Below are 19,286 nucleotides of genomic sequence, written 5' to 3' on the forward strand. Positions count from 1 at the left end.
GCACACACACTGTAGACTCTTTTGGCCTGTTTTAAGATCTCTTAGCATGTTGCACTTTCATACTCATTTTCCTACCAAAAACATGTGATGCCTTACACAAATATTCTTGCCAAGATTTCTTAGAAACTTAATAAGTAATGGAATTGTTCTCCATTCAGTTTTCCTTTCAAATCCAAGGGTATCATTGTAGACATGATTTTACTTAAAGTGTCAGCAAATTCCATTAGCAGCGCATGTATAATAGCTTCTTTGCCAGTGTTTTGGTGCTTGGTATTTATGATAAAAACAGCTCTGATATTAGGGTGAGAAGAATGTCCCTGTTATCCCAGTGTGGGGAGGCAGTTGATTGGTGGGCCAGGGGGTCGTGGGTCAGACAGTCACAGTCCTATGCTGCTAATCGCTTCTTCACAGGCATGCTTCTTCTTCACAGCAATGTCCTGTCTTTCTTCTTTTCTTGCCTCCTTTTATCTTAAAAAAATATATATTTTTTTTAATGTAAAAAGCTCCATAGCGAAAGGATTTTGACTGCTTGTTATGTCCCCTGCGGAGTTTGTCAAACAAAAGAAGATACTTTAATTTCATCACACTGGGACTCCTGCCTTGTTTATGAATCCTTCAGAAGTGATTTTGTCCTCCTCTGCTTGTTCTTTCATGGCTAATCTTCTTTGTGAAATTAAAGAACCGTTTAATCTTTACCATCATTTGCAGCTGGCAAGGGTTTTTGGGTTTATGTGGAAGATAACATTCTCCCAGGACCACAGTGTGCCATGCAGACATCAGGCGTGAGGGGAGGGTCTTCACAGTGCTTAAAGTGCAAAACACAAGCCTGTACTAAGTGGGGGTGCACAAGACATTGTATCAATGTGTGATGTGTAGGTAAACACATACAGCAGCATGACCAGTTTGAATAAAAATAAAAAGCTTAATAATAAGTTAATGTGACCAGTGCCAGAAGATGGATGGATGAATGGATGTATAGATGGATGGACAGACTTTCGGTAATAGAATTGTCTGTTTAATACAGCACCATGCCAAATGTTTAAAATCCTTGGTTGAATCCATGACTGAATTGGACTAAAGTCTTACTGATAAAAACACAATGGTCTTATGCAAGATTCCTAAACAATTTACCCAGTGGCGATGGTAATAGTTTGTCTTAATAAGTCGGGAATTTTGTAAAAGGGACGTTTCCCCTGGAGGCAGGTGAGAGCTTGGGGGGGGGTACTTTTTTCCCTGCATCTGCAGTCTTTACTTTCTGTTTCAGCAATGCCACAATTCCCCAAATGACCCACATCACCAGGGCTGTTTAAACTCAAAAGCTCTTCATTTCCTCTCCCCATCTGCCGGTGAAACTTCCTTCATCCTCGCTCACTCTCCGACGGCCTTCCCTCCAGATCCACGGCGAGCTGTTCCTGGCTAATCCCAGCATCCTGGGCTCCGTGCTGTGGCAGAGCCAAGCTGCCCATTCCAGGAAGCCTGTTTAGCTGCGGCCACTCCAGGCATCACCGCGGAGCACATATGTGCCTCTTCAACTTAACGAGCCACCAGTCATGTTCCAATGGAAGACCGTGAGTATGCAGGGAATCTTAGCACTGATTGAACGATCAAAAATAAGTCACCAAATAACTGATTATTTGTGGCCTTGGTTATGACACACAACCTCTGGAAGGCCTAATTATAAGGGCTCGTTAAACCGAGACAGCTATTCACTTTTACATGACTATGGGCTTGCAGGAAAAATGAAAATTTCCATGCCACAAGAAGCATATAGTAAAATTATAATCCTCAGTGACTGAGTTTATATTAGACCAGAAAATGAATCCAGTAGTTATTGCTTGAACTACAGAATGTAAACAGTTTTACAATGGAAAATCATTCACATTATTTCAACAAAATAAAATTTAGTATTCATGAATAAAATATCATTTGTTGTATCCTGTTATAGCAGGATAACTGACTTTGTGTTTGTCCCACAAACCCATTTATTTATTTTAAGCATTGTTATGTTTTACAATTTAGATTAAATTTTAAAAGTGCTTTCGCTAGCACACTGAAAACGTAACATGAAATGTTTTTTTACACAAAATGGACACACCTGTGATTGCATGTGCATTATAGGAATTGATGCTGTCAAACGCAATCATTAGAGCTGTAGGTGGAGAGAGAGAGAGTGACAGTGAACATAAAAGGAGGACAAAAATGAATGCATGTGTAACAGTGAAGGAAAGAAAAGGTAAGAGCCTGCTGGAAATGCAGCAGTGATTATGTGAAATTGCGTAAGAGCGCAGATAGGTGAGCCCCCCCCCGCTGTAAAATGTGCCCTGAAATCCACGATCTGTGACTCGTTACATCGTTCGCAGACCTGTAAATCCTCCCGCTTGCAGATATATGCGTGTTCAGCGGCGCTCGGGATCGAGCTTGTCGAGTGTGACGCTCGGAATGAGATGCTGGGAAAACTATTGGCTTTAAAAAAAAATGCACCATTTGTGTTTGAATAAAGACAGGAAAAAAAGTGGAAGAGCTACAGTGAAATTTCCCACCATGAGAACAGAGCTGGAAAGGAAAGGAGTAATTGGGTGGCAGCTTCACTTCTCTCAGCAAGACACACATATATATTCTTTATGGGCATCTTAGCAGGGCTGACCTGTCGTGCAACGTCATTAAAAGGAAGTTACAATTTGGCCCATTATTGCATATAGTAACATGAAACATATATTGAGTTCCCTAGGGGGTGCTGGGGGAGGGATTTCTGCTATAAAGGGATCACAGAAAAATGGAGAAAAGGAGTTTAAATACAATGTGTTATTTTCATACCCTAGAAAGGAAGACTGATCTGAAACCTTATCTTCTTAAAATTAGCACTTTATTGACAGGGGAAGTGAATAATTTATTCCAACTACTGAGCACAGAACATCACAGCCAAGATTCCCTGGCTCCCACATCCACAAAAGCCAGCGTGAATTCAGCCCGAACAGGGCAAAGAGTGTATCCTTTCAGCTCTATTATTATAGCACAAATCTACAGAATGGAGGCAATCTGCCTTTTGTGTGAAGAAATATTGCCCGGGCTTAGGGGTTTAAAGGAAGTCAAAGGGACGGTAATAACTTTGCTTTTTGCAGCTACATTTATCGGGCAGTCCACGTTCAACACATGTTGATATTGTGTGTCAGGAGTGATGTTTGACGGATGAAAGCGGAGAAATAGCTATCGTTGTTCTCATAATCACTTGCTATGGATCAGCGTGGCCCCCTGAGGTCTTCGGAAAATGGTTACGAGCTGAAACACAAAACCAAGAAAGTGGTTATTACACTGAAAATGAATGGAAAGCACTTTGCAAAACGTGATACAATGCAGGGAAACACCAAGTATGACATAATATAGGGAAGCAGGTAGCATGATAGCAATAATAGCATAGCAGCTAGGATAAAATCGGCATTTAACCTGTGTGTGTGTGTGTGTGTGTGGGGGGGGGGTTGTTATAGCAGCCTTAAGGATCCATCTGTATAAAATTGACAAAACTATAAGTAGCCCTGGATGAAAACCGTAAAGTAATGATGACATCTGCAGTCTTTCTGTTGAATAATTTCCCCATCAGGTGTTTCCTCTGATGTTCATTATGCTTTTATGCTTGTATAATGAACACAAAGAGACACTCTGGTTTCACACTGGTCATGTATGGTAGCCTGTGTTGTAGGCTAGACCCTTTTAACGAGCTCTCAGTCAAACAGCGCTGCTCGAGCTGAAACCCAACCTTTGCGTGTGCTAAAATACAGCCTTTTTTTCTACCCTGCCGTTTTACTTCTCTTTTTTTCTTCACTTTCCCTCTCTGGAGAATATGATTTGTCATGGTGACTTGAAGGTGGGGTGGAGTAGCAGGAGATAAAATGTTTACTTTGTGGAAAAATGGCTCTGACTTCCTTTAATGTATTCTTTTAGAAGACTCGGCGCACTGGCACAGAAAAAGATTAATTTATCACGCCATCAAACACAGGATATGCTGAGAAGTGAAATCAGTGTAAATTGTGACACACTGACAAAAGCCACAGTTTAGATGGATTTCTGTGTCCGCTTTTGAAATTGAGATGAGGAAAGTCAACTCTCATCACAACTGTCTTATAAGGGGTAATTTTGATCCATTAGCTCACTACAGTTTCTTTCAGTCAATATTACATCCCGTACTTTCTATTAAAAAAAAAAAAACATCAAAACATCTTATGGTAATGATTCTGGCAATTAGCTTTGGAGTGATATCCATATTTCTGGAGCCCTTACTCAAAGAAACAGAGTGGAAGATGGATGGATGGATTATATTTGCTTCATGTTTTTTTTGCCACAAAAGTTATGATAAAACATGTGTTGTTATACTTTTGATTAAAAAATAAAATGCTACAATAAAGTAAATGTTTCATCTTATATACTGTAAAAACCTAGTTCTGAATGGTGAGTAGAACCACGGGATTTGAGGACTGAAGCTGAAATAGGGTGATTTGATCAGCACCCTGTATGGCTGCTTCATTGCTCCATGATGCCACATTCTTGCTTTATACCCTTAATAATTAAGTATAGGGGTACAGATCGGCTTGTTCCTCTCCGTGTGCTTCACACATACATTATATGTTGTTATGACATGCAAAGCCAAAGCATTGCCTGCAATCATATTACTTGGTTTGGTTTGATTTGGTTTAGTTGGTCTTTGCTGCTAATTAAGTTGTACGCCCTGGTCATTTCAAAACATGCTGGTCATATTTATAATTCTACCCTTCACCATCAGCATTGTTCCTTGTGGTAACTAGGTTCAGTGGTGGAACCATCCATACTCTTCCGCAATTAGTGATTAGATAGAATATACATAGTGGTGCTTTTCCATTGGCATACAGGAACCAAGCCAAACCCGTACAGCAAACAGACACTCGTTACAGCGCTGTTATATTGCTCTGATTTTCCACTGCAGAAAGACCACCTCGGTAAAGGCGTTGCCGGGTTTAGAGAGCGACAGTGACATAAACCCAAAAAGATGCTTGTTTACTGTGCACACAGTGAACATCATGCTTTACTATATGCTAATTTCTGCTAGCGTGTCTGTGAGAATCACCGTCTTATGCTAGCATCAAACACTAGCAGGACTATCATTAGTTTGTGTAAATTTGCATTATCCATTCCGTTCAGCTGTTCTCTAGTGATTTTCTAAGCTCGGAAATTCTCAAGTTCTGAGTTATCGGGAATGCATCAATACATCACAATGTGTCATAATACTACTAATGAACAATATATAGGATATGACACTTTTTTCCTTCAGGTAATCCATGCATATCAGTGCAGATCAGTGGAATCTCTGTGCATTTCGACCAGTCAGGTGCTGGAGACCCAGCCAGCTCGGTTTAGTCGCGCTTTCAGCCCAGCGGGTAAGCAAGGTCACGTTAACGTGGGTACAGGTCGGGTATAGCTTGCATAATTTACAATGTAAAACCATCTCTTCGCGGTATGACTTGGGTGCGGCTCGGTTCTTGGTGGCAGTGGAAAAGCACCATAAGTCGTTTATTTATGTTTGATGGAGCTTTGTTTACTATACGCATAAATGATACATAACACACACATACATTCCTACCTTTCCATGCCAAATGAAAAATGGGGGATGGTTTAAAATGGCTTTCAGGAACCCGTGTGCTCTTGTCATTATCGGTGTTTTAATCACAGCTTAATGGGAGACTGTGATATCATCATATACATGATGAGATAATTGAGATATAAGTTATATATATGATTATTTGGTCATCGCAAACAAGAGTTCAACTGTCGGTGGGTGGTTTATTGAAACATCAAATTCAATGCACAGAGACTGAGATGCCTCTTTTACTTAGCCCAACAATTCCCACAGGTCCAGTCTATCGACAATTACCCATCAGGCACTGAGACATGAGCTGGATACATGTCTGACTGGTGAGAGCTGTGGTACAGGGGGACTATTATCAGCCCAAGGCAGTGTAATGCAGCCCAGCAGAGGGATTAGTGGGCAGGGCTGTGCGTCCCAGCGTACGCGCACGTGGGGGGTCGCCTGCCAAAAACATCTTCAATCACCTGCGCGAACGCTTAAATAAGAGTAATGTAGTACATTGTTTTCTTTTCAACTTAAAAGGCCCTCAGTCCAAAAGTCGCTTAGATGTATTCAGTAGAGAGGAAAAGCAGGGGGTGCTTCGGAAATTACCCAGGAGAGAGACACAAGCTTCCGATTGGCCGTGTCCGGGACCTTGTTAAATTATAGATTGTGCCAAGATCCCAGGGAACACAATGCTAGTGGACGGGGATGGTGTTAACCCTAGAATACTGAACAGAGTGCTGCCTCAGGACTAGTTCATTTCACTAGCCAGAAGTAAGGCATGAGTTAAAGCATATAAACTGATAATGAGTCATCAAATTATTATTCATTACTGCTTCATAATACTCTATTAAGCACTTATTACAAATGACTATAGTCTCACTTTACACAGACAATATTAGCTATAAATTTGCACAAATGTTTTTGTATGAAACAACCAACTACAATTAATCTATTATTCATTATTATTTAGGCAGTCCTAAGTGGTAATTCCGCATTTGCATGCCAAAACTTTCATATGCAATTTCGGCAAATCTGATCATTTAAAGTGGGGTTCACGGTCTTTTACAGGGCAATGCAGCAGGATTCCTAAGTACCTCTATTGTACAAAGAGAGGAATCTTTGCTGATGATATTTCCTCCGTAAATAGGAGTCTTCCAACCACTTATTCAGCACTAGGTCACGGTGGACCTGGAGTCGACCTCAGGAAGCAGAAAGCAGGAGGCAGGGGGCCGCCCTTGGCAGGACACCATTTTGTTTCAGGGCACACACATACGCCCGCTCACACAGACACGTAATTAAGATTTCTATAAGCCAAAAGGACAGATGTATTTTATCTTTTTAATCTTCTTTTAATCCGTTTAATATTACAGCATGTAAATGCTTGGCTTTCATGCAGCAATTCAGGCCCAGAAACTTTCTGAAGTGTAGAACACGGCTTTTTGAGATCTAAGCCTCAAGCTGCTTCTAAAGAACCCGGTAGGGTTCCGTGTTCCCCTGAGCCACACATAATGCACTACTTATACAAACTATATATACAACATCTTTAGAAGTTAAGAAGAGAAGATGGATGAAATGCAGGTAGCTTTAAATAGTATATCGATGTACATGCTGGGATTGTACATTATCATACTCACCATTAAGGTGAAATGACCCAGCTACACCAGAGGTCAAAACTGTGGAAACACTTCCGGTTTTTAGAGATTGCAGAACTTTATTCAACTGTAGCTACTTATTCAATCGTCCAATGTATGATGTTTGTAACATTCTTTGATCGTTTATAAACATTACGGCCAATATTTGCGTAGTAATCTTTAAAGTGTAATGTCAAAAATGCTAGGCGTTTCCACAATTTTGGCTACTAGTGTATCTTACAAAGGCTGATTCAGTAGAGGGATGTGGTGAACCATACAAGGTACAGGGCAGGGGAAGACCTGAGACAGGATGACATGAAGAAGATATAAATAATCATCATGACAAATATAACACTTACAAGAATCAATAATAACTCAATGATATTACCAGTATCCCTCTCGTAACAATATGAGAAACATGACAAAAAAAAATTCTTAATAAATAAAATTTTGACATATATCTACTTATTAGCAAACAGCATTATGACTGATTACTAATTATTGATGACTGATATACAAATGCCAATACGAGACGAGTTAATAATATGATCTTACCTTACCATGCTGTAAGGCTGCTGCCTATTGGTGGAGGCGTAGAGCTTAGAAAAACTCTTGGTGGGATGTCAGTCTGTCGCAGGGGAAACACGGTAAGGACAATTTGGAGACACCAATCCAGCTAAATTGTTTGCCTTTTGACTGCTGAGATAATCGTAGTGCCGAAAGGAAAAATATACATGCAGACGTACCACACAATGAAGGCCTCAATGAACTTCATAACTGTGGAATCACTACGACACCCTTAACAGCACCATACATATTTATTTCTGCATTTAGTTGTGCAGAACATTTTTTGGTTTAGAAATAACTTGTGTAAACTACTTGTCTGGACTTAAATGAATAAATAGCCCAAAATGCATTAGGTGAAATACGAACATTAAAATATGCTGGAGGAAAGCATATTGTAGGTTTACAATCTTTTCCACTTCAAACACAACTCAATTTCTTCAGTGAGAGATGATACCACTTTTAATTAAATTTGTTTCACTTTTCTTATGGAGGTGCGATAGCGGAGAGACCTCAATTATAATGTTCTAATTAAAAGCAATGGAAAATACATAAAACGGAAAGGTAAGCTGGCTGGGCTTATAAAGTTGCCGCAGTCACGTTCTGTCACTCAAATCAAAAGTGGAGGCAGTACATTGGGAGCCAGCGTTTGATTTCCAAATCACTGCATTTTCTGAGTGGATAATGAAAATCGTGTCCTCAGTCACCATACAAGCAGTGTTTAATAAGGAGAAGCTGGTGGTGAGCGAGAGACAGCATGCAGCACAACCCTGCTGTTTCAGGCTGGCGTGGGTGGTGGGGATTGTCAGAGCATCCAGGGGGAAGCAGCCAGACTCTGCAGTGAGAAACAGCTCCTCAGCGCCAGGCTCTTTATTTGTTTGTTTGTTTGTTTGCGTGTTTGTTTAGTTACTCAGCGTTTTGGGTGCATGTCTCACCACTGTTCCCCAGGTGGCCCCGCAGAACCCTGACGAAATGCGGATAGACGCAGGCCTGCCTTCGCTCTGGCCTGCGGACGCTAACGAGTACGTGCCTCACATGTGCTGCACATGCTGATGGAGATGAATGAGGCTGCATGTCAACACTGTCTTCCTCTCTCCTCCTGCCTAATTCCACGCAACTGAAGGCTTCTCGTGACGAGCCAGATGAGGCGGCTCGCAACACAGGAGATCCACAAAGAGTTAGAAAGGCCAAGCTCTTCCTCTGCATGAGCGCCAAATTGAGATTTATTCACTACAAACCTGACGGCCTGCCCCAAGTGCTTGGTGAGGAAAAAAGCCTTTACATAACATTAGGGACTGTAAAAGTATGCAAGCGGCTCTTTAATCTAAATCGCACGTTGTGATTCAGGCTCAAAAGTTTACAGTGATCACATCAATTTATAACTGCTGAGATCCAATGATTAGAAATTCAAGTAGGAAAGTAATGCCCCTTTAGGCCTGAAAGTAAAGCTTTTATGATCGTATCCCTCATCGATTTGTGACTGGTAATCTACTGTGATTAACTGAGCAGGAGATGATATGCAAATTGCTTAATTATCCCAGTCCTTCATTAAATGGAAGCTGAGGCAAAGAATTTAAGCATAGACCCCGAATAAGATAATCACCCTAGAAGAGGTCAGAAAGGACAGGCTGAGTCTCTGCAACCAGTGTGTAGAGAGCTTCAAGATCTCTGGCGGAGAGATTTCTCGTGGGACTGGAACTGTATTCAGAATGTCTAACCAGTCAGTTTTTGCTAGCTTTACAGAACAGGCTGGTCTAGACAAAATTCTTTAAAGGATTTATTGGTTATTTTTTTCCAATTCTTCTGGAGGGAATGCTCAGTGTTCATGGCTATTTATACAATTGTCTATTCCATTTTAATGGCTGAGGATCTATTTATTTCGCATTTCAAATAAACCAAAGGTGCTTCCAACTCTTAGCCATTGCTCTGAATCTGACCCCAACGCCACAAGTAAGTGATTATTTTAACATCACTGCTAGCTGTTATTGGTAGCAATTTATTGCGGAGAACCATTTAACTCTCTGGAGTCAGCTATCCCGCACGTGGAATAAAATAGCAATCTTGCCAAACCATAAAAAAAAAAATCACTGTTAAAAAGGACATCATATAACTAGGGTGACCATATATCCTCCTTTTCCTGGACTCGTTCTTTTCTTTAGTACCTAAAAATGCCTTGAAATGTCCAGGATTTTGCTTTGTTTCATGTTGACATTTGCTTTCTACAGTCAGAATACTTTCTGCATGCATATTTATGTTGCTCTGATGCCTACTGTATCTTTTCCTCCTGCACCCGGTGTCCTCTTTGAGATATAAATATGGTCACCCTACTATTACAGAAGTGGCAGTCTTCTATATATGCCTTGACAAATTGTACTTCTTTACATCCTGTCTACGTGTCTTTTCACCCATGGCCAACAAACATAGACGAGACAAAAGCTTTCAGAAACATGAAAAAAAAAAAACTCTTTAACATTTGATTTGCCGGAAACACAGAGACAGGTTGCTATCACAGGGACTGGCTGTCTGAGAAAGTTTAACCACTCCCAATCATATCCACAAACTAGCCTTCATTAGAAATTCAAGAGCATTAACAGAAACTCCCTTCTCTTAAAGGTCAGCTGGAGACAACGGCATGCCACACACAGCAGCTGAGAGTGGTAACCTTCAGGTCCACCTCTTTGAACTTCAATCATTTTTTTGCCAGAGCTTAATAGGTCCCAGAGGAGGATCAGAAGAAGAAAAGGCAAGGGGAAATCCTTAATGGGACAGCACGTCACCTTGACATTTTAATTAAGACTTTCCTAATTAGTATGCAGAAAGTTGGGAAGGAAGACAAAATGTAAATTCAGATGGAAGTCCCATATCTGCCTCTCTCATTTGAGAAAGAAAATATCGCCACACAACACAAGATAGAGTGCTTGACTACACAAGTAGATGTAAATGTAAACGGGGAGACATATTTTACTAAGAAAAAAAAACACAGGACAATAGGCAAGGAACAAATAAGTCAATATATCACAAGAAGTCAATTCGGTTAGGGTCACCTTGCTTACATTCCATTGTTGCTTCACAATTTAGTGCTTTTATTTCACAGACCTGGGATGTTTCATTCAAGGCTTTTGGTTTTACTTTAGTACTAGATACAGCAAATCTGAGTAATAAATCAATTGAATACTACACAGAAGTCACTTTTAGACAGTACTGGAAATTTCTATAGCCTACTTAATGTCTATATATATATAATATGTTATAATTCATACAGTAGCATCCTTTACATTTTGATGTGGGTTTGGTGCCAGTTTATTTTTGTATAAAGCTGCCATTTGATATTATCCATTTATCTGTCATATATGTGCTTAGAGATAATTCTGTGGGGGGAGAATCAACAGCCCTTTAATGTTATTTCAATTTGAATAATCCCCATACCATCTTCTATGCCCCCCCCCCTCCCCCCCGTGCTAAAAGACACGCGCTGCCAAGCGTCATGTTTGAAAACCAAGGGAGTATAAGTCAGCTATTCAATCCATCTTCGGTGCTTTTATAAGTACTTTGCCAAAACAGACAGTCCATTAGGACCAAAGCTGAAAACCGGCCCTGCGTTTGTCAGGGCTGTTGGTTAATGACTTCATGTCCAACTTGTTTTGCCCCGTATTACAATTTAGAAATATCGATATATTTATCTATCCTGATAATGAACCCGGAAGCTCCACCCTTGAGTTTTTTGTCTCCATCTTAGAGATGGTGAGGACCCAGTCAGAGAGACAGCCTGCTAACCGCGAGATGTGTCAGGGGGCGTAAGGGCCTCATGTGACCCCACCCGCCCATGGGTGCAGGCCGCAGGCAGCCTCGGGATAGAACAGAAAAGGGAATTCACATGGTAGCATATTTCAAACAGGCTAGCTTCAATCATCTGTCACACACACACATCCGTCACACCGAAGCGGTACTACGGAGAAGTAACACATGTCAGCGATTTCAGTATCAGTTAACAATCCCACAAGCCTCATAAATCCACATGTCTGTGACTGTAAAATTGCAGAGAAAAAGACAGAAACTTGATATAATAAAAAGATTGTAGTTAAACCTGAACTGATCGCTGAAATGGAGTAACTTTGGTATGTAATATGTGTTGTATTTTGGGGTTAATATGCTGGAGCGCGGAGATGGGAGTCTTAAATGACACTTTCTCAGAAGCCAACAAATTTCTCAGTGCAAATGCTTAAACACCAGCTGCTTGTCATTTCATGTCATCTTCAGCTTGTTGTTCATAGACCAAATAAGTGAAGGGCACACAGGAAACCAAAAAGCAGGCAACATTGTAACAGACCTATAATCACACTCTTACAAATGAGCTGCACAAAGTAACTGTTTTGCATTATGACAGTCCAACAATATTGCTTTAGGTTTGTGGTTATCATGTATCATTTTCCTGTTCAAAAAAACTATAATACTGAAAGTCTTATTTTAATCAAGTCTGCTTGAGATATATAATGCATACAGAAGAAGGGACCAGTTTATATGTCTATTCTGTATGTTCTTTGCCCCTTGACATGTGTTTATTTTATCAGTGCCTTGTTGTATGAATTATGTCTATTTGACAACATTGTAGATTCAGTCCTTCAGTTATGGTTGTGTGGTTGATTATAAAGAAGACAGTCCTTCTATATTGTAAATGAGGCCACCAGTGTGCTAACAGCAAAAGCAGAAGAAATCCTGTCACAAATCTAATCTTTTTGACAGCTGTCATCACTCAGTTTTTGTTCCAAAAAAGACCGGTTTAATTCCGTGGGTAGAGGGAGAAAATGGTATTGAATAACCCTCTTGGTCAAAGATTTTTTTTTTTGGTAGGAATTTCAGGCGGTGTGATATATTGGGTACCTTCTGGATCAATAACCGCTGCTCTCTTCATAGCTCAAGATAGGATTTGTCAAAATAGGAACTCAAGCAAAGCCTATTGAGTTCAGCTTCTGAAGTCCAGTTGTAATTCCTAGGAAAGTAAAAGGCACTTGTGCCAGATTTCGGGGAGCTTTTCTACATTTTTATCTTTGTCGCGTATTCGTATGTACCTGTTTGCGCCATGTAGACTGTGAATTTATACATGTAATAAATATATAAATAAAATGTTTACATGTGTCCAGATAATCCATGACATGGAGGAAATTGAGTTGGGCAGGATATGTAAACTTTTTATGGACTGAAACTCATTTCAATTAATAGGAGTTGCATTTTACTTAAGCACTGAGTTTTTGCTGTTTGCCGATTGGTCAGTCTCCTATAATCATGCTTATGTCTCTGATGTTAAACAGCTGGATGAGTCTCTCAATCAAGGAAACAAACCAGTCAAAGCAGAAGAAGAGCTGAACTATTTAGCCAATCACAGAAGCCTTCCTTTGGTATTCAACATGATGCTTGCCAACTCATGTCTTTTAGCACAGGGGGGAAGGGGGGGGGGCATAGAAGATGGTATGGGGATTATTCAAAGTGAAATATCATTAAAGGGCTGTTGATTCTCCCCCCACAGAATTATCTCTAAGCACATACATGAATGATAAACGGATAATATCAAATGTCAGCTTTATAGAAAGATACAGTGGCAGCAAGCCCACATGAAAACTTAATAGATGTTATGAATAATAAACATGAATGCAGACAATATTTGTATGATCATAAATGCTGTTTTTACACAACTTGGGATGTGAGTCTATATCCAGCAAATGGTCTAAGCACCTCGTTATTTCTATCAGTGTAAGAAGTCACAAATCTGATAGTCTTGCAATTCTATGCCCACCAAAAGGTAAGAGGACACCTGCGGAGAGCCGCGCTCAGTACCTGCATGCAGCAGCGATACTCCGCCAGACAAGGAGAGGGCGAATGTATTGCAACAAACAGAAATACAAGCTCTGTAGTGATAGTGTAGTGAAGGTGTAAACTTCTTTGAACAGTTTTAAAGCAGTATTACATAATAAGGCATACCACAGTATCATGAAATTCATAAGACAAAATTATCGGCAAATTTTAACGCCAAGATTAGAAACACAACAGTGCTACTTTTAAAATACTGTTTACTTTGACATAATGTCTGGAGAGTAGAACAATTAGATGTACGGGCAACTCCGACGCTCCTCATATAGCTCCTCACCACAACTACTACAAGAACAGCTATTCTTACTCTACTATTTTGTTGTTGACCACTGATCTGTGAAAGTCCACGCTGCCACCTACTGGAAATACCTAATCAAGTATGTAGCTCATGCGCGGCCGTTGCGCACGGACGTTTCCGCTAGACATAGAATTCTAGGCTACACGCACACCGACCGCAGCAGTCCGCATCCAACCCCTGATGACGAAATTTACGTCTTGTCCCCTCGTCCACAAATGAAAGCACATGAGGGAAAGTGAAGCATGAATTGGCCTTAGTAGTATCATTACTAATGTGTGCCTTCCACAGAGCCAAACAACGGATCCTTTAGAGTAACCTTGCTGAGGGAAAAAAAAAAGCCGACAATGGATAGTACCTCTCTTCCCCGTTCGTAGGTATAGGCTTCGCGTTTTGGGGCCATATAACTCAGCAATATGGCTAGGATTTGTTGTCCTCAGCTGCAGGCAGTAGGATATTAAGTGAGCTTTTTCCCTGCTGAAGTTATCGCTGGTGTCTGGAACCTCAATCTGTTAAAAAGCCCAGCCATAACTCCCGCCAGGGAGGCGGCTCCCAATGACTTTTGTCATGAGTTCATCATTAAAGTGATAGCTAAGTGGCCACGGGGAAACAAAGAGGATTCCCCTCGGCATAGATCACCGACCGGAACCTCCAACTACCCTGCGGTGTGTCTGTGCAAACCCAGCAATGCTTTTTAACATTCCCCCATTGACCCCAGCTATTCCCAGTATCATTTTTACTCATTAAAGAGCAAAAAGCAATTAAATCATAAATTACGCTTAATTTTTTTTTTCGGTTTCAATTTTGCAATTCAGAGAAAAATAAGCACATATGCTTCATCTGGTCTGTTTAACATTATGCTCCATTATACGAGGAAGGATATTTAACTTTCTTATAAAGGACCTCCTTAAAGTATAGAGTATCCTAAACATTTTTAGAAAGGAAATATAGCTCCCGGGTTACTTTGCAACTTTTTATTCATTCTTGTTTCCCATTGATCTGTAACTAAATCAGTCAAAACGCAAGAGGCATGTGAACATTTACAGTACTTGGCTGCTGCTTTAGATAAGTTATTAGAATGTACAAGGTAGAGTGACAGAGTCCTACAAAGATTGACTCTTAAAATGACAACAAACACTGTTTTATTTCCATAATGTGGAATGTTACTGTAAGTCTACACTGTACTCATTTAATATTTTCAATTTTTTATTCCAATGCAAAGGAATGCGCATTGCTTATTTTCGTATGCATAGGATTTTATTATGTATAACGTAACACAGGTAGCACATTTCTACTTCTCTGTTGCCACTCTGGATGCTGTTTGAAATCATAACTTCCCACGGCAGTCCTACTCACACATGGTTATTAATGTTTTTTCATGACACTAGTTCCCATTCAGTTAGTTTTGGTACAGCGTACATTTATACCGGTTCCTCATCTGATCAGTTTCGAGCCACTTACGAGATTCAGATAAATAACCTAAGATTTCATCACTCATTTATATACCCTTGCTTGATTTATATACAGTGGTGCAGTGTGTAGCACTGTCCATTTACATCTTCACTGCTGGGTGTTGAAACTGTTTATATGTGAGAAGAGGCAGTTAGGAATTTAGGCTACTCTAAATTGCCCATAGTGTGTGATGTTGTGGATGAATTTGAGCATGACGAACATGGGCTTTTTCAAGGTGGCACTGTTACCTAACACCTCTAAGGTTAGGGCTTGAACCCAACCTCTCCTGTGTGGACTTTGCAGATTCTTTGCATTCTGTGGCTTTCCTCCTGCAATCCAAAGACAGGCATCGACTCTAATTGGCATCAATGAATTGCCAGAACTGGGTGTATGTGTGTCATGCAAAGGCCTGGCACCCCATCCTGGATTTCCCCCTGCCCTGTGCTCCAGAGGATTTGATCCAGTCAGGCTGTGACTCTCTTCAGGATAAGTGGTTGGAAGTTGGATGAAATTTCATATATAAAAATACTTGAGTAACTAATCTTCCTCATTCTTGAGTCCAGCCCCCTTGTCTTGCCCTGCCCTGTGTTCCACACTTTCAAAAAAGATTGTCACTTCCCCTCTTCCTGCACTGTGGCCCCAGGAGACCGTTTTCTCATATCACTGTATGCTTAGATGGTATTGTAATAGAGCTCTCTTGACTTGACTCAAGTGAACTCGCATAGCTGTGATTTGCTTCCTTAAGATCAGAAATTTTATCTCCTTTAAATGCTCATTCACAAGTTACTTATTGGCAAGGCAGAGTTACAAATGCATTTTAAATGCCACTTTCACATAAAGCTTTCCCAATATCCTCTGTTCTGCTCAACCCGTCTTTCATCATTGAGGTAGATCACTCAAGGCATTCTGGCCATTGGACTTGCACTTCCAGAAACCTTTCATGTCTACAGAATCATTTGGAATCCATTTCATTTAGAAAAGTACTGCAGCAGAGCAATGGTGTGACCTTCTGCCTGCAGCTGTCCAGAGGTGTCGAACAATTTGAGTGAACCCAAGTCATCCAGGATTATGCAATATTCATGGGGCTAACAATATGCCATTTTAAAATATATAAACCTATTTTTAACTTTATGAAAATTTTTAAATAATATAAAATCTCATTAGAAACGGTCAGAGTAGGACTCAAGTAAAGTGCTGAGTATTTGAAAAGTCGCTCAAATATTGCATACACTTGTATCATTAGCTCAACCTAGCTGCACTTATGCCAAGTTGACTCCTTGACAGCATGTATGTGCTGTTTACCTCACTTGCATGTTGCTTGACAAAAGCATCTGCTAAGTAAAAGTAAATGTAAGTAATTCACCCCTGGCACAAGCCTGGCTGAAGAATTACCCATGTAGTGGGAAGGCGAGAAAGAGGCACTTTCTCTAGTCACTCGAGATAAACATTTTTGTTCTTGTCTTCCATAGACAGTGAATAAAACATTTGTTATAGATTTGGCCATTACCTCGCTTACCATCACTGGAAATGCAGGTTGCATAATGTCTCAGCAGTAATGAAGAACCACTTAGCATATGTGTAACATATGGCATAGCCTTTAAAACCGCTTTAAAAAAAAAACTGCATATACAACATGTTAATTGCATAACTGTTTAGCTACAGTGTAGCTTGGACGCTAATTATATTTCATACTGGAAAAAAAATTAATACATAGTTGTTTTTGAAAATGTTCAAAGCTCTTCTTTTTGAACAAATGATAGTCAGTGATTCAATTAGTGTCATAAATAACATTCATTAAAATTCATTGTATACAGTGATATGCAAACATACAAGTCCTATCGGCAGAAGCACATTTCGCCTGGGGCAGACTATTAAATCACAACCAGACTTTTGTCCCATTTGTTATTCGTAATGTCATACATGTCTTTCAATAGACACAGTCTTCTTCCCTGTTCAGTCGGTCAGAACCATGATGGCCGGAGTATCTAGCTTCCAGTGGATATAGTCTTCATGCTCCTGTAGTTTAGTGCCTCTCCCTGCAGCATGCACCATAAACCCTGACTAAGGCACTGTGCAAAGGTATCTAGAGGTCTTCACACCTCTACAATGAGGAGACCTAATTATCCTTGACAGTGTTTGCTCAGATTTCATGAGGTGGCCTCATCTTTGGATTCATGCTCCCTTTCTGTGGATCACTGGGATTTCAGCCAAGTGATACTTCCTGACCACTAACGAAAATAGCACTAAAATTATATTAATAATTATACTTAATTTCCAACCTGGTGCGTAAATAATATAAAGTCTGACTTTTCTGCATTGGATAATGGCTTTTGGGTTAATGCCTGTAAAGTGTTATGTAACAAATGTGGACGGATGTGATAAAGCAAATAAAATATGACTGCCTGTGAGTTTCACCACAGACGCTGGCAGAGTGCTGTTACAGTAAATGTGAATGCTTTCTGTTCATGTCAAAATGCAAGGAAGCTTGACATCACACTCCACAGATCATTCGAGGTTGAATATACAGAATGTTGAGGTAAGTATGAGTAGAACTGCATTGGTTATATTTCTAACAGGGTAGAAATTATTTGGGAAACAGGACTAAACCATATCTCTGCTGTTATACCCTGCATCCCTGCCCCTCTTGTTCTCTCATTAGTGCGACTCTAATGAGCCACACCTGTTGCTAATTTGTCTTACTTCTCATTTCATCCCTCATGTGACTCACTCCAGCTGCCTCTCGTCTGCTTCTCCATTAGTCGTATGAAAGTGCCTCCCAGTCCTGTGCTCCCCAGTCCGGTCATTTATGTTATCCTACTTTTCGCTAGTTATGCCTTTTGTTTAACAGCCTGTTTGGTTTGCCCGGTTCCTGCTTTTTCGTTCAATAAACCCCCTATTGTTTGCCCTTACACCTCTGTGCTCAGTCGTGACATCAGCATTGTTGAGATGAACCTCATGTTTAATATTCAGCCTCCAGATTTACAACAATTTTAATTGAGCCAGCTCCATGTATTTTTACAATATAGTCATCCAGAGATAAAAGACCAGAACACAATAGTAGAATGCATTGTCACTATACAACAGTTAGTCTGCATTTATGAGGTATTAATGCAAATGCATTCATTGATAAAGTAATATTTATTTTTATCATGGTGTAAGGAAATAAAATAACATAATATCTAAAGTAAGAATAGAAGTAATATTATAAAAGTCAGGTAATTTTATACCTGGTGTATTACATATGAATTCAACGTGTAAAAAAAAGTCCCATTCTGACTTCTAGATTAGTGAGCTACCCAAGCTCTGGTCAAATTGAATGTAAAACCTTCACTTCAAAAAATATCACATTTTTATTCCAGCTCTGCTTGCAAAAAGCATATCGTTATATAGAGATTATTTTTTTTATCATTTGAGCTCATGAAATCCTGCACTGGAATTTAATTAAGATGCATTCCACATGCCATCATGAAATCTCTCTGTCTCTCTGACACAACCATAGGCATAAAATGTGATGTTTAGAAGAATTTAAATAAACATAGATGCAAAATCATCATGTATGCAGAAGTTAGCTATGATGATGCGTTAACATAGGATTAATTCTTCTAATACGTAATATATACAAACAAAGGCTTAGTGTGTATAACTGCTCCACCCCACCTGCATTTATGTGTGGCGGTTTTCTCTGGGTACTACAGTTTCTTCCCACAGTCCAAACACATGTGGGTTAGATAAGTCAGTGCTGCTGAATTGCCCTTACTGTGTGTGCACCTTGCGATGTTGTCCCCAGCTCGTGCTCTGCTCTTTCTAGAAAAGACTCTAAGTTCCTCAGCTTGAGTTCAGCTTGCCAGGTTACCTTCAGTGTGCAACTCAACTAAATCCATTATTT

Source organism: Brienomyrus brachyistius, chromosome 7, assembly GCF_023856365.1.
Source record: "Brienomyrus brachyistius isolate T26 chromosome 7, BBRACH_0.4, whole genome shotgun sequence".
Classification (NCBI taxonomy): domain Eukaryota; kingdom Metazoa; phylum Chordata; class Actinopteri; order Osteoglossiformes; family Mormyridae; genus Brienomyrus; species Brienomyrus brachyistius.